This window comes from Macaca fascicularis, chromosome 14 (genome assembly GCF_037993035.2).
Source record: "Macaca fascicularis isolate 582-1 chromosome 14, T2T-MFA8v1.1".
Taxonomy (NCBI): Eukaryota; Metazoa; Chordata; class Mammalia; order Primates; family Cercopithecidae; genus Macaca; species Macaca fascicularis.
In genome coordinates this window covers 90,141,979-90,159,628 of record NC_088388.1, presented here as the reverse complement: position 1 = coordinate 90,159,628, position 17,650 = coordinate 90,141,979, and the positions used below count along the sequence as shown (strand labels likewise).

The following is a 17,650-nucleotide window of genomic DNA, read 5'->3' as shown; positions in this document are numbered from 1 at the left end:
CTTTAGAGTTTGAATTTTTTTTCTCACATAAATAAAGAGAAAAACAGTATTCATCAAGCCCTTTTGAAAATATAACACGCTACCCTCATTTTATTTGATTCTGTAGTTAAATTGGTTAAGCTCATATGTAGTCCTCTCTTTTCAAGTCTCACATTTTACAGTGGGCTGAGCTCATGGGATTGCCCTTTCTATAGCATCTTCAGGTTGCCATTCTCCAGATGGAATTTCCTCTCCAGTCTTTTGAACAGCACACCATAATCACACGTTTTGCTCTTTTATGTAGCTTTGCTCTGCATCTGCAATCTGGTGCCTACTTTGCCTCTCTTTACAACACCTAAGGGTGAATGTGCCTTTCAGCAATAACACCCAATGTACTTTATGCCAGGATACTACATAAATGAAAGGAAGTATAAATGTATGAAGAACAGGAAAGGAAATAATATATCTACCTAAAGTATAAAAGACAGGCATGTTTTATATAACCATTTCCATATTGCTATTACCATTTCTACATTATGGAAATGTGTATGTACATTATCCATGAAGTAAACTGAGAATATGAAAATTAGTATTTTTCCCCAGTGCCTCCTGTTTTTAAATGAAATAATAAATGAAAATGTGACTCTAAATAGCCTATGTTTTCTCGTTCTATTCAAGATATCAGTCTTTTTTCATAGTGCCTATAATGACAGTATTTTAAAAATTGTTCTTTAAATAATTGTAGTTTTTATATTTAATATTTTTCAGATTTTTAAAGAGGGATATATATGTGTATTATAAAACTTAAAAATATAGGGAAGAAAATAAAACTCATCTGTAATCTTGGGCCATTTTTACTTGTATATATTACTCAAGATGCATATATTTAATAAAATTCTGAGGCCGTTATGTACATTGTTTTGTAATCTATTGTTTTCCCACAACAATACATCATAAGTTCTTTCCTACATCATTAGTCTTCCATTTTGTTTTCAATTTGTTACTAATTCAAGTAATTTTGTGTTAAAAGTCACATGCTTAAAAAAATTCCAGTGCTTAAATTTTGGGGTACATCTGTTTCCCTAAGTTAGTTGATAAATTGTAAATGTAAAAAACTATTATCAAGTCTATTTTTTATTCTAATTTTATATTTGTTTTACTATGTTGTGTTAAAATATTAAAATGTAGGAAAACACAAAATTCTTGATATCTATAAAAAAACTTTCCTCTTGTGGAGAGTAATGTCTGTCTAGTTCAACACCTCATTGATTGCTTAGAACTAGGGGTATTGGGAATTCAACAGACTGTGCTGAAGTAACATTAGATGGTCACCAATCACCTTGTAAGAGGGTTCTGTTATTGACATAAATTTGAAGTTTCTTGAATGCCTAGGAAAGTAGGGAAGCTAATTTGGATTACAGAGTAATTACTCTGGAGAATAGAGGAGTCAGTGAATCTTGTGGCTAAATAAGAAAGGGGAAAAAGAGAGAGAGAGAGACCTAGGATGCTAGAAGGATGAATTGATATAATTAAGATTATTGACACTGAGTGCAGGTGTAGAGGAGGAGAGGAAACAGCAAAGAAAAAAATGTGGAAAGTTAAAATGTGCCCAAAACAGTAAAAGAAATACTCCTTAAAGTAAAGTATCTTGAACCTTAAGGTAAGGGCATCTTGAAAAACAGACATATATTTTGATGGTGGTGATCAGAAGAACTCTGGACTAGAGGCTGAAGTCCTCCTATGCTTGGCAAGTTTCTGAGAGGCAGAGGAGACCTGTCTAAACAGAAGAAACATATGTTAAGTAATTATAATGTCAAAGGATGAAATCCAGAGAAGGTAAAATATATGTGATAAAACACCAAAATCTTCCGCATACTTACAGATCTACATCTGTATTTTCCCTTTGCTTTACAGTTATGAAAAATGTTGCTATAAGGCAGAGAAAAAATTTAAATAAATGTTAATAAGCGTAAATCATCAATTGTAGCTCTGAATGGAGAACACGAAAGTAAATATAAGAACTTGAGTGAAGAGACCATCTGACATCCTAATGTGAGAACTGACAGCAAAAGAAGGTGAATCAGAAACGGAGAAAACTTAAATAAGAAATAAAAGGGAAAAAACCCCTCTTAGAACCAGAGATGAAATATAAGAATTTCAATGGAAAATAAGTACAACAGAAAACATGGTAGGGATAGGGAAATAGAGATTGCATATGAAATGAACAAATGAAGGGAAATAGAATTACAAAAAAGCAAAATCAAGAAAACAATAGCCATTGGAGATGTGACATATGTAATAGTGGAATACTCCGGAAGAAAAAAAACTAGACAAAGAAATTATAGTAATTTTTAAAATCGTAAAACTGAACTTAAATAACTGAAAGGAAATGCTATTTTCCAGGGAGAGTTGTACAGACAACCCACATGATTAATACAATGATACAAAGTAGGCTGGTCTCAGATATATCCATAGAAATTTTCAATTAAAATAAATCCAGAATATTTGGTAAAAACGCATTACAAATACATATACAGTAAGTGAGTGAAGATGGTATAGTAGCAAGTATCAGGAATCTGTATTTCCACCTGACCAGTAATCATATTGGCAGAACTTTTCTAAAGTGATTATTTTGGAATTCTAGAATTTATTTGAACACTTGCAGCTTCCCGGGGAAAGCATTGCTTATGCATTGCTGTTAATTTCAGTCCATTTCTGCCATTAACATGATTGCTATCCATCCTTCATCCTTTATCCCCTTGAAAGGCAGCTGTGGTGATGGCAATCACATATTTGCCATGGCTTGATGAAGCCAGGGTGAGAAATACAGATGTTGTCCTCCAAATCTCAGGGTCCCATGTTCTGCTTGTGAATTGATGCTTCTAATTACTGATGTCAAGCACACTGACTGCCATGTAACTAAAAATGGATCCAAGACCTAAACTTTAGAGCTGAAACTATATATGTGAATATGACACCAAAAAGCACAGACAAACCAACAAATTCAAAAATAGGCAAATTAGACTTTATCAAAAATAAAAACTTTCGTGCATCAAAATACACTATCATAAAAATGAAGACTACCTACCTACAGACTACATGTGAGAAAATATTTGCAAATTATTTATTTGATAAGCATTTAACACCCAGAATATATAATAATCTCCTACAACTCAACAACAGAAATAGAACAAATGACCCAGTCAAAATGGACAAAGATTGCTACCACGAAAACACAAAATATAAGAGGCTAAAATGAACAATTATAGCTGCAAACTGGATAACCTAGAGGAAAATGATACATTCCTAGAAACATATAACCTGTCAAGACTGAATCATGAGGCTGAGGTGTGGTGGCTCATGCCTGTGTTCCCAGCACTTTGGGAGGCCAAGGTGGGCAGATCACTTGAGGTCAGGAGTCTGAGACCAGCCTGACCAACATGGTGAAACCCAACTCTACTAAAAATACAAAAACTTAGCTAGGTGTGGCAGTACACGCCTGTAATTCCAGCTACTCAGGAGGCTGAGGTGGGAGAATTGCTTGAACCTGGGGGGCAGAGGTTGCAGTGAGCCGAGATCAGGCCAAAGACAAGAAACCCTGTCTTTAAAAAACAAACAAACAAACAAACAAAAAACTGAATCATGAAGACAGTGAAGACATATAAAATCTGAACAAATCAATAATGAGTTAGGAATTTGAATGACTAATTAAAAAGTCTGTTATCAAAGCAAAGTTCAGGTCCAGATGATATCATGCCCAAATTCTACCAAATATTTAAAATTCTACCAAATTCTAAATGCTACCAAATATTTAAAAAATACAAGTACCTATCAAACTCTTCTAATGATTCAAGAAAATACAATACTTCCAAATTCATTTTACAAGGCCAGCATTACCCTGATACCAAAATGAGGCAAGGACACTGCAAGAAAAGAAAATTATAGGCCAGTGTCTATATGTAATAAACATCCATGAAAAAATTCTCAACAAAATACTAGAAAAATTAATTCAATAGCACATAAAAATTCACAATGATATAATAGGATTTATCCCGGGAATGCAAAGGTGACTCAACAACTATTAAATTAAGTTTAGCCTAAGGCTGCCTCCTTACATATACATCTGGCCAGAGATGAAGATATAGTTAAATATCTTCATGCATATTTAGCTATAACCTAACTGGGTGTGTAAAGAGACTTCAAACTATTCTTGTAACAAGGAGTAGAATCTCAGCTAATCACAGCAGCTGAGTTTCAGCCAGTCACGGCCACTGTGCCTCATTTCCATTTTTGGTACATCACTTTCCCTTTGTGTTCGTAAATGTCATTCAACCATGTGGCAGCCCCAGAGTTGCTCTGGAACTGCTCTAGTTCTGGTGGCTGCCTGATTTACAAATCACCCTTTGCTCAATTAAACTCTTAATTTAATTCATCTAATTATTTTAAGTAATACATAAGCCTATAAATGTGATACAACACATTAATAAAACTAAAGACTAAAACTATGTGTTTATTCTAACAGATGCAAATAAAACATTTGACAAAATTCAACACCCTTTCATGGTGTAACTCAAAACAAATTACGTATATCAACGCCATAAAGTCTACATATGACAAATCCACAGCTAACATATTCTACAGTGAAAACCTGAAAGCTTTTCATTTAAGTGTGAGACAAGACAAGGATGCCCACATTTTCCACTCTAATTCAACATTGTAGTGGAAGTTACAGTCAGAGTGATTAGGCAAAAAAAGAAAAAAAAATCATCAAGAATAAAAAAGGAAGTTGTCTTCCTTTAGCTGATGGCATGATCTAATATATAGAAAACACCAATGACTCCACCAAAAAACTATTTAGAATTGATTAATTCAGTAAAGTTGCAGGATACAAAATCATACAAAATTCAGTAGCATTTCTATATAATAACAATAAACTGACAAAAATTAAGAAAGTGATTCTATTTACAATAGCATCAAAAATATTAAAATACTTAGGAAGAAATATAACCAATGAAGTGAAAGACCTATATATTTGAAAACTGTATAATATTGATAAAAGAAATTGAAGACACAAATAAGTGGAAAAATATACTGTGTTCATGGATTTGAAGTATTAATATTATCAAAATATTCATACTATTCAAAGTGTATACAGATTTAATGGAATATCTATCAAGTTTCTATGACACTTTTCACAGAAATGGAAAAACAATCTTAAAATTTACAACCATAAAAGACCCTATACACAACCTAGAGCTAAAAGAAGAAAGCTAGAGGTGTCACACTACCTGAGGTCAAAATATAAGACAAAGCTATAATAAACAAAACAGCATGATATTGACATAAAAACAAATAGACTGATGTAACAGAGAGTCTAGAAATAAACCTATGCATTTGTAGATAAATTTTTTGGCGTGACTATTAATAACAAAGAAGAGATAGATGATCTTTTCAATAATGTTAGAGAAATTGGATATCCACATGCAAAAAATGAAATTGGATCCTTACGTGACACCATATACTAAAATAAACTGAAAATGAATTAAATACTTAGTAAGACCTAACAACATACAACTAGTAGAAGAAAACAGGGAAAATGCTCTATGACATTAGTCTAGGCAATTATTTTTTGATGTAACCTTAAAAGCATGGAAGCAGAAGCAAACTCAACAAATGGGATTACATCAAACTAAAAATGTTTTAGCACAGCAAATGAAGCAATTAACAGTGAAGAAAAAGACCCCTAAATTGGGAGAATATATTTGACAACCATATATCTGATAAGGGCCTAATATCAAAAAAAAAAAAAAAGAAAAGAAAGAAAAAAAAAACTAAGAAACTCAATAGCAAGGAAAGAAATAAACTGATTAAAAAGTGGGAAAAGAACTTGAATAGACATATTTCAAAAGGAGACATGCAAATGATTGACAAACGTAAAAAGTCTCTACATCACAAAGTATCAGGAAATTACAAATTAAAAGAATAATGTAATATCATCTCATATCTGTTAGAATGGCTATTACCAAAAAGACAACAGATAAGTGTTGAAGATGTGGAAAAAAGGAATCCTTGTACATCGTTGATGGCAATGTAAATTAGTACAGACATTATGAAAAACAGTACAGAGATTTAGAAAAAAAACTGAAAATAATATTAACATTTGATTTAGCAATTCAAAAATATTGAAATCAGCATGTTGAAGAGATATCTGCACTGCTATGTGTATTACAATATAAGTCATAAGGGCTGGGTGCAGTGGCTCACACCTGTAATCCGAGCACTTTGGGAGGTCGAGGTAGGAGGATCACCTGAAGTCAAGAGTTTGAGACTAGCCTGGTCAACATGGTGAAACCCTGTCTCTACTAAAAATACAAAATTAGCCAGGTGTGGTGGCACATGCCTGTAATCCCAGCTACTTGGGAGGTTGAGGCAGGAGAATCGCTTGAACCCAGGAGGCGGAGGTTGTGGTGAGCCAGGATCACACCATTGCACTCCAGCCTGAGCAACAAGAGCAAAATTCCATCTCAAAAAAAAAAAAAAAGAAAGAAAAAGAAAAAATATATAATTCATAATAGTCAAGGTATGGAATCAATCTAAGTGTTCATCAGCAAATGAGTGAATAAAATGTTGTATCTATACACATTGGAATAGTATTCAGCCTTAAAAAAGAAGGAAATTGTGTTATTTGAAACAGTATGACTGAACCTGGGGGACATTATGCTAATTGAAATAAACTGAGCATGGAATGAGAAATATTGCATGATCCCACTTATATATGTAATCGAAAAAATTTTGAACTCATAGAGGTAAAGACTAGAATGATCATTACCAGAGGATGGAGGTGAAGAGTGGGGAATGGAGAGATATGGATGAAGGGATATATATTTTCAGTCATATAGAAGGAATAGGTGTTTGAGGTCTATTGAACAGCATGATGGCTTTAGTTAATAATAATATCATGTGTATTTCAAACTGATAAGAGAGTAGTAGATTTTAAATTGTCACTCTACACCATTTAAAAAAGTATGTGACTTGATGACTATGTTTACAGCCTGACTTAATCATTCCATAATGTATACATGCACTAAAACATTACATTGCACTCCATAAATACATACAGTCATTATTTATCAATTAAAGTAAAACTAAACAAACAAGCAAAGGACTTTAACAAACATTTTACCGAAGATATACAAATGGCCAATAAATGAATAAAAAGTAGCTCAGCACCATTAGTCATTAGGGAAATCCAAATTAAAGTCATGATGAAATACCATTTCACACCTATTATGAAGATTATAATAATTTTGAAAAATGAAAAATAGCAAGTGTTGGCAAGGATGTGAATAAATGAGAATATTCATGTTTTCCTGAGGAAAACTTGAAATGATACCGCCACAACAGAAAGCAGCTTGGTGGTTTCTCAAAAGATTAAAGACAGAAATACATATATTCCTGTAATTCCAGTTCGACATATCTATCCAAAAGTATTGAAAGAAGGGACTCAAATATATTTGTATTCCCAAGTTCTTACCAGCATTCTTAACAATAGTCAAAAAGTGGAAATCACTGAAGAGTCCAGCAATATATTAATGGATAAAATGTATGTATATGTATATACATACAATGGAATATTATTGAGCTACAAAAATGAATAAAATTTTGATATATGCAACAACACGGATATACTTTGAAAACATTATGCTTAGTGGAATAATCCAGACAAAAATAACAAATATCGTATGAATCTTCTTGTATGACTTACCTAGAGTAGTCAAAATCATAGTGAGAGAAAATAAAAAAGTCATTATGAAAGCAGAGAAAGTGATTGTTTAATGGTTACAAAGATTTTGTGGGGAATGATGAAAACCTTTTGGATACAAATAGTGAAGATTACACAGAATTGTGAAGATATTTAATGAACAGAATTTTATACTTACAAATGGTTAAAGTGATGAATATTTTGGCACATATATTTTATCATAGTAAAATATGCAAAAAAATTATTAGGCCAGATATAAAAGCAATATAATAGAATTAAATCAAGCATATCTGTCATACACAAAATGTAAATGGAATTTACTTTTTATGAAATAATTTGCAAATTTTCTCCCAAAGTAAACTCAAGAAACATGACTAAAGATTCTTATTTGTCAAACATTACCTAAAGATGTGCACATATACATAAAGAGCAAAAGGAATCCAAGCAAAAGAATATATTAAAATATCAGGGAGATAATATTATAAAAAGGAGAATTTTTGCAAAATTGTTAGGATAAACATTTTAAGAACTCTGGGAGTTAACCAAAGGCTTGCAGCAATTAAGGAAGTATTTAATTGAGAAAAATATTGAAACTTGGTAAGAACAGTGAGTTTTACGGCATTTAGCTTGAAATACTCTCATTCTCCTATCTCCAGCTCCACTGTAGCCTTGAAAATCAACAGCCCACCATCATAGTGAGAATTGCAAACCAGCAGAACGGCAGCCTCCAGAGAGCATAAAAGGGGGCTGGAAATCTTTTAATGTCTCACTTTCAGATAATTGTCATTCTCTGACATTTTTATAGTTCTTCACAAAACTCTACTTAAAAGACTGTCTTTATTTGATCTATGATCTCACATACTACAAAAATCCTTTTTACTCAGGAATATATTTCAAAAATAATGAGAATAAGTTGTTTACATTTCTGGCTTCCTGGGGCAGTGGATAACAGTTGGGGGCAACAACAGGCTATTCAAAACACTTGCTGCGGAAAGTTGGGAAATGACGTGTTCATATTGTCTTTGAGCAAGCTCTAAGATGTTCCTGGAAACAAGGCCATATGTATTTGTATGACTGCATGCATGCCCAGGACTTTCTGCATGCTATGAAGAAGTAACAGAGAAGGCATTAAGTTCTCACTTCTGGCTTACCTAGAGCCTCGGTGCAAGAAGAAGGTGAAGATAAAAGGACACTTCTCAATTGCCTGGTTGGGTCTTGAAGTCATGCCCAACACAGGGTCCCTTAGCAAAAGATTGGGAAACTTGTTGGTTCTAGGCATTCAAGAAAATGTCTTTTCAATCATTAGCTGATCACTAAGCTAATCAAGTAGAGACTTTCATGGCTACCTCATCCAAAGAAATCCTCCCCTAACCCCAAACAAATGACTGTTAAGTATAATAAATAATTTGAAATGGTTGCTATATATAAGCTCAGTATATAAAAAAATTAATTGTGCATAGTGTATTTCTTTGTACTAGCAATGACTAATTTAAAAATAAAAACTATAAAACAATGTTACTTACAGTAGAATCAAAGTAAATAAAATACTTAGAAAATTTAACAAAAGTGCAAGATATGTACAATGCAAACTACAAAACACATTGAAAGAAATTAAAGATGGCAATTATCCCCAAATTAATCCTCTAATCAATCACAGTCTTTACTAAAATTTCACCTTATTTTTAAAAGTAATATGATTCCTTTATAGTTGACAGACAATTGCACATATTATGGAGGGAGAGTGTGATGTTTCAATTCATGTATACATTTTATAATGATTAAATCAGCATAATTATATCCATTGCTTTGTAAATGTATCATTTCTCTGTGATGATAATATTCAAAATCTTCTTTTCTAGCTATGTTGATATATACACAACACTGTTATTAGCTGTAGTTACCTTATTGTGCAATATAGAACACCAAAACATATTCTTCCTATTCAACTGTAACTTTATACCTGTTGACCCCACTCTCCTGGTTCCCCCACCCTTCTGCAGACTCTGATAACTATTCTATTCTCTAATTCTATGACACTAACTCTTTTAGATTCCACGTATGAGTGAGGTTGTTTGTCTTTCTGTGCCTGACTTTGACTTTTTTCACTTGACATAATGTCCTCTAGCTTTATCTACATTTTTGCAAATGACCGGATTTTCTTCTGTTTTATGAATGAACAGCATTAAATTCAGTATTCACATGGTGTGTGTGTGTGTGTGTGTGTGTGTGTGTGTGTGTGTACATGTATTACATTTTGTTTATCCATTTATAGATGGGCATTTAGATTGATTTCATATCTTGGCTATTGTGAATTGCATTGCAGCATTGCAGTAAACTTGGGAGTTCAGGTATATCTTCCACGTACTGATTTCATTTCCTTTGGATATATATGGAGTAATGTGATTTCTCAATCATATTGTAGTTCTATTTTCAATTTTTTGGGGGACGCTCCATACCGTTTTTCATAATGGCTATATTTGTTTACATTCCCATCAACTGTGCATAAGAAATCCTCCTGAATTTTTTAAAAAAGGATTGAAAAGCTCATTATCAAATTCATATGAAAATGCAGAGAAACAAAAGTGACTATAACAATCTTGGAAAAGAACAAATGTGGAAGACTTCTTTCCAATTTCAAAACTTACTATGAAAACTAGAGTAACCCAACTGTGGTATTGAAATTAGAATAGACATGGATAGCAACGTTTTCATTTATGAAATGTTTTATAGAAATAAACCAATATATTTATAGTCAATTGATTTTTTTATGTGTGCCAAGAAATTCATTGGGCAACCAATATTACAAAAAATCTGCGTTCATAGGAGACAGCTATTTTACCTAGTAGTAGGAATAAGTAGACTTCAAGAGATATGTTGTTGGAGTAGCAAGAGGTTATCAACTAATGCAAAGAGGGAAGCCAGATCAGTAATTGAACAATGGCATTAGGGTATAAAAGAGCCTCTGTCCTCATCATGAGCTCAGAAAAGGAGAGGTACAGAGTCATTTATGCTTGAGAAATGCAACTTGAGCCTGTGTCTCTGTAATTTCAGAACAGATAAGGAGAGACATAGGTTTGCATAAGTAGATTAGAGCCTGATTTGGAAGGCTATTCATACTGTGTAGGTAGTTCATGTCAATATTAAAAAAGAGAGGGGAAAATAAAAAGATGAAACAAGTCACCTATAATTCCAATTTCAACTGAAAGGCAGGTTATATTTGTATTTGAAAACTATTTATCACTAAAAAACCTATAATTATCTCACCCTACGCTTTGTACATGCTATTCTCTAAGACTAGAACATCTATTATTTTCCTCCTTTGCCATTCTCTTCAACTCTACCTCCCATTGTCTTTCACTAAGCCAATTTATATAGGGCTGGGTTAAAATGCTGCCTTCTCTGTGAACCCTTTTCTGACTTCATGCAGTTAATTTCCCCTCTGGTGTGTGCCCACACAGAATTTGTACAGTTCTTCACTTTCACACATGTCACCTTGAACTGTAATCTATCTGATTTTTTCCCTAGAAATTTATGTTCTTGAAACAGAGATGACTAGGTCTTAATTACCTCTGTATCTTACTGCCTACACTGCCTCTGATATATGATAGATATTCAACAAGTTTTAGTTGAAAATGTGTGAATAAATATCCCCAATTAATTGACTCATTGGTTAAGACTATCAGTCAGCTACTGCTCAATCTGTATATAATATGAAGAGAAAAACTTTAATTCTAATACTGTTACTTCCATTCAACACTAACATAAACAATTGATTATTTTACTTTGATTTAACTTCCTCTGCAACTGTTCCAGCCTTCTGTGATCCAGTCATGCCAGCTCTGCATATCATCTGATTACATGTATCTGATCAAAATATTATTTTTCAGAAATCATTTCCTGGGCATGATTTCTAATATAAGCACTGTGTGGTCTGTGTCTTCTGAAATAAATGGTTGAGGACATTGGCAAGCTTTTGTTGTCAATCTTACAACTAAAAAAAGATTGGTAAGCTGACAAAATTTGTACCATAGCTGAGGTAGACTGATTCCATACAATAGGTGGAAGAAAAGTAGTATCAGGTCTAATTGGTTGAGTGTCAAATTTAAGTCCAGGACTTATTTGTTAGGTTTCTGCCTCGATGCTGTCTAACACTATCCGTGGAGTCTTGAAGCCTCTTACTATTATTTTGTGGCTGTCTAGGTCTCCATAACAATCAGGCAAGATAAATAAGAGACAACCAAATATGATAAGTCAAACTATCTCTTTTCACTGATGATATGATTCTGTAGTATATCTAGAAAATCCTAAAAACTCTGCAAAAACAGTTCTAGAACTAACAAACACATTCAGCAAAGTTTCAGGATAAAAAGCCAATGTACAAAATCAGTTGAATTGCTATATACCAATAATATTCTAGCTAAGAGCCAAATGAATAACACAGCCCTATTTACAAGAGAGAAAAAAATGAAGTACTTAGAAATACAGCTAACTAAGGAGGTTAAAGATTGATACAAGGAGAACTACATAATTCCACTGATATAAATAAAAAAAGATTCAAATTTAAGAAGAAACATCCAAGCTCCTGTGTGTCAGGACTGAGGCAGATCCAGAAGAATCTATCCAGCACTTTGGGGATGAGCCAGTTTGATGGAATTCATTGGCATCATAAAATTCATTTTCACTGCTGGAGTAAGAGAACTCTGGGACTGTATTTGGAGACAAGTTCACTTCGCTTGGAGAAGTTAGAGTGCTACTCGGTGGTGAATGGCCACTGCCTGTACTATTTGGTGTAGCAGTCTGATGCTGTCCCAAGGTAGCCAACACAGGTCCTACTGGTAGGGAAGATGGACACTGCTGTCTTGACTTACACAACAGGTTCTGGAAGTAATACAATCTGGGAAGGCATTGTGCTGATCACAGGTTCCAAAGGACTAGGTTGATAGATTGCATCTACAGGATTAATAGTACTTATCATTCCATCTGCATGCTTCTCTGCATTACTCTCGTCTTTAGCAATCTGCAGCAACACAATGCAGCGTTTAATTGATTCTACCATGCTATTTGTTGTTTCTTTGAGTTTCCAATTTCTTTCTCTGTTCATCTTCTTTGCAGTTTTGAAGCTTGTCATCAAAAAACTTTAATTGTTCAATCAAGATTTGTAAGTAATCACATCAGCAGCAGCTCAGGAAATAGTCTAAAACGTCCAGATACCACAGAATCACATAATTCTTCCATGTCCAGTGGAACAAATGATGCTGACGTTTTCAATTCATATGATAGTAGAGATGATGATGCAGAGGCAGGGTCCATGGAGGAGCACAAAAGCATTATCATGCATCTCTTTTCACAGGTTAGGCTTGCGATGGATCTTACTAAGGTAGTTCTTCCAAGGTTTATTCTTGAAAGAAGATCTCTTTTAGAAATGTATGCAGACTGGGACCTGTTTGTGTCCATTAATGACTAGAAGGATCACAAGAATTTCATAGTTCTGGTTGTGAAATGGTACCTCTCTGCCTTTCATGCAAGAAGGAAAGGAACAGTTGACAAAAAGCCATACTATCCCATTTTGGGTGAGATTTTTCAATGTCACTGGACACTACCAAATGATACTGAAGAGAACACAAAACTAGTTTCAGAAGGACCAGTTCCCTGGGATTCCAAAAACAGTGTAACATTCATGGCTGAGCAGGTTTCCCATCATCCACCCATTTCAGCCTTTTATGCTGAGTATTTTAACAAGAATATAAAATTCAATGTTTATGTCTGGACCAAATTAAAATTCCTTCAGATGTCAATTGAGGTGCACAACATAGGGCAGGGCTGTGTCTCATGTCTAGACTATGATGAACATTTTGTTCTCACATTCCCCAATGACTATGGAAGGTCTATCCTCACAGTACCCTGGGTGGAATTAAGAGGAGAATGTTATATTAATTGTTCCAAACAGGCTAGAGTGCAAATATCATCTTCTACACTAAACCCTTCTATGAGGCCAAGAAGCCCAAAATTACTGCTGATATTTTTTTTCTCCTAATGACAAGAAGTCTTTTTGCTCAACGAAGGGGAATGGAATAGTGTGATGTATGCAAAATATGCAACAGGGGAAAATACATCCTTTGTAGATACCAAGAAGTTGCCTGTAATCAAGAAGAAAGTGAGGAAGCTAGAAGATCGGAACAAATATGAATCCCACAGCCTTTGGAAGGATGTCACTTTCAACTTAAAAATCAGCAACTGAAGCAAAGCACAGGTTTGAATAAAAGAGCAGAATCTCAAGAAAGGAAAGAGAAGGAAATTCAGTGGGAGACAAGGTTATTTCATAAAGATGGAGAATGTTGGGTTTATGATGAACCATTACTGAAATATCTTGGTGCTGCCAAGCATTAGGTTTGAAGATGCAAGGTATATACCTGATGATCAGGGCAGTAGGCATAATTCAGCAACAAGCAATCTTCCTTTAGGAGAAACCTGTTTACTACCTTACTAGAGTGGTTCCTATCTCAGGGATACTGGACTTTCTGACACAGATGAACAATTAAAGTGGGAAAAGTTTCCCTTTTCCCTCTGTGGCAGTTATGATTATGATATCAGTCCTGAGAATAACTTCAGGTTCTGAAAACAAGATAATGTCTGCTCCTTTTCCAAACCCCACACGTTGAAAATCATTTATAAATCCAAACCTGAAACTCTGCACTTTAGTACTGCTGTTAAGATATACAACCTGTTTCTTAGTTCATATAATCTTGAGATACATACACACACACACGTATATACACACCACATACCACACGCACATACACACACACTCACACATATATATATATCTGATGCCAGATTTTTTGATAAATACTCTGCCTAATGTAAATATGTGTTCCTCAGAGTTGTTTTAGAAAATTACCACAATGTATTAAAATCAAATGTTAGGAAATGTCATGGTCTTACCTACAATAACTTTTATTTTAGAATCAAACTATTATTGTATCTAATCCTGGAAAATAAAAGAAGCACCCATACACATAGATGAGAAGAATCAAAGTTGCTAAAATGGCCATACATCCAAACATCCAAAAGCAATTTACAGATTAAATGCTATTTCTATCAAACTACCAACATCATTCTTCAGTGAATTAGGAAAAAACAAAAAAAAAAACTTTTCTAAAATTCCTATAGAACAAAAACAATAGCTCAAATAGCCAAAACAATCCTAAGCAAAAAAAAAAAAAAAAAAAAAACAAAGCCAGGGGAGGCATCACATTATCTGACTTCAAATTATACTAGAAGGCTACAGTAAACAACACAGCATGGTACTGGTACAAAAACATTTGCATATACCAATGGAACAAAATAGAGAACCCAGACATAAAGCCACACACCTTCAACCATCTCATCTTTGACAAAGTTGACAAAATTAAGCAATGGGGTAAGAATTCCATATTCAATCAATTGTGCTGGGATAACTGGCTAATGCAAAAGGATAAAACTAGACCCTTACCTTTCATGGTTAACAAAAATTAATTAGAGATCAATTAAATATTTAAATGTAAGATTTCAAACTATAAAATTCTGGAAGAAAACCAAGAAAATACGCTTCTTTACATTAGCCTTGGCAAATATCAAGAATTCCTAAGAAGTTATGCTAAGTTCCCAAAGACAATTGCCACAAAAACAAAATCGACAAGTGGGACCTAAGTAAACTGAAGAGCTTCTGCAAAGCAAAAAAAAAAAAAAAAAAAAAAAAAATCAACAGAGTAAACAGCCAGCCTACAGAGTGGGAGATAATATTTGCAAACAATACATCTGGCAAAGGTCTAATATCCAGAATCTATAAGGAACTTAACGAATTCTGTTAGTATGAAACAAATTACCTCTTTAAAAAAAGTGGGTAAAGGACATAAATAGATACCTCTCAAAAGAAGACATACAAGCAGCCAAGAAATACATGAAAAATCCTCATAATCACTAATCATCAGGGAAATGCAAATAAAAACCACAGTGGGATGTCATCTCACACCAATCAGAATGGCTCTTACTAAAAAGTCAAAAAACAACAGATGCTGGCGAGGCTGCAGAGAAAAGGAAATGCTTATTTATTTTTGGTGGGAATGCAAATTAGTTCAGCCACTTGAGAAAGCTACTTGAAGATTTCTTAAAATACTGAAAATGGAGCCACCATTCGACCCAGCAATCCCATTAATAGATATATATACAAAAGAAAATAATTTAGTCTACCAAAAAGACAACATGTACTCAGATGCACTATTCAGGGTAGCAAAGACATAGCATCAACCTAGGTGTGTGTCAGTGGTAGATTGGATTTAAAATGGTATATATACACCATATAATATTATGCAGCCATAAAAGTGGAATCATGTCTTTTGCAGCAGCATGGATGCAGGTGGAGGCCATTATCTCAAGTGAAATAACACAGTAACAGAAAACCAAATACTGCATGTTCTCACTTATAAATGGGAGCTAGGTATTGAGTACACTTGGACATAAAGATGAGAAAAATAGACACTGGAGGACTACTGGATGTGGGAAGAAAGAAAAGGTATGTGGGCTGAAAAACTGCCTTTCGTGTATTATGGTCGCTACTTGGGCTATGGGGTCATCTGAATCCCAAACCTCAGCATCGCACAATATATCCATGCAACAAACCTGCATATGTACCCTCTGAATCTAAAATAAAAGTTGAAATTTTTTTAATAATTAATTTTAAAAACACGAAATAAGGAGTAGAATCACCCAGTAGGGTTTAGGCAGCACCACCCAACATCAGCAGACACATTGACACCTGAAAAATGATGACCCTTGATGTGAATATCCATCCCAGGATCTAAGATTCTGTTTCTCTCCAGTTCATTATCACCTATTGAGCTTTTGATTTTCAACAGCGATTACTGATCCCAGTCATTGTCTTCCTCTATAGGCTTTATTTAAGGAAAAAATTATATTTGAGTTACAATCATTTTCATAGAATAGACAATTCACATTGTTGAAAGAGATATGGCCAGGAGATGAAAAACGTCCAAACAGTAGAGGGTTTCACATGTAGTCTGAACAATTTGCCTGCTAGGGGAAGGATGTGATGGAAGAATTTTCAGAGGGGGATGGTGATGTGATTAGGTTTATGTGTCAGAAAAGCTAATCTGAAATTATATATAGGCCACATCTCACAGGATAAAAACTGGAGGCAGGAACACTAGCAAGAAAGCTAGTCCAGATCAATGAGAGGCAATGAGAGCAGAAATTAGGACAATGGAAGGGAGACGGACATTTCTGAGGGCTGACTGGAAGGTATGCTCTGTATATCTGTCAAGAAACTCTTAAGTTTGAGATACGCTCCATCCCCAAACAACAAAGTTCAAAAAACTAAAAGTTCCTTCATCTCCATCCCCAAGCTACTCAGTCTTCCCATCGCTGACATCATCTCCTTCACTTTTCTCAACTCATCAGTCAGTCACTCCTGTTGATTTTATTTCCCAAACACTTCTTAAATCCTTTAACCATTCTGTTTATATTATATCATTGTCTATGGAGAAGGAAACATGTTTATTGAGCATAATTAACCAGATAACATGATCTAGTCCTACCCACTGTGATTAAATTAATTTTAAATGATCTTTGGTGAGCCACTTAGCCTTACTACATTTTCTCCCTTATTTGTCAGGAATATAATAATCATAAACCCAATATAAACTATGAAAATCAATATTTTGCATTTGACAACTTTACATATTTGTGTGTGTGTGTGTGTGTATTTATACTTTCACAGAATCTGGAGACTATTTCAGGATTTTTCAACTTTAGCTTATGTTGGAATAATTTGAAGGGCTTAAAATAAATTATCAGGAACCATCACCACCCCAAGCGTTTCTAGGGTGGGCTTTAGAATTTGCATTTCCAACA

General features: G+C 34.1%; 1 pseudogene; it reads left to right on the top strand.

Annotated features, from left to right (window-relative positions):
* Positions 1-10,678: 10,678 nt before the first annotated feature.
* LOC102139526 (oxysterol-binding protein-related protein 9 pseudogene) lies at positions 10,679-14,969 on the top strand (annotated as a pseudogene).
* Positions 14,970-17,650: the final 2,681 nt, after the last annotated feature.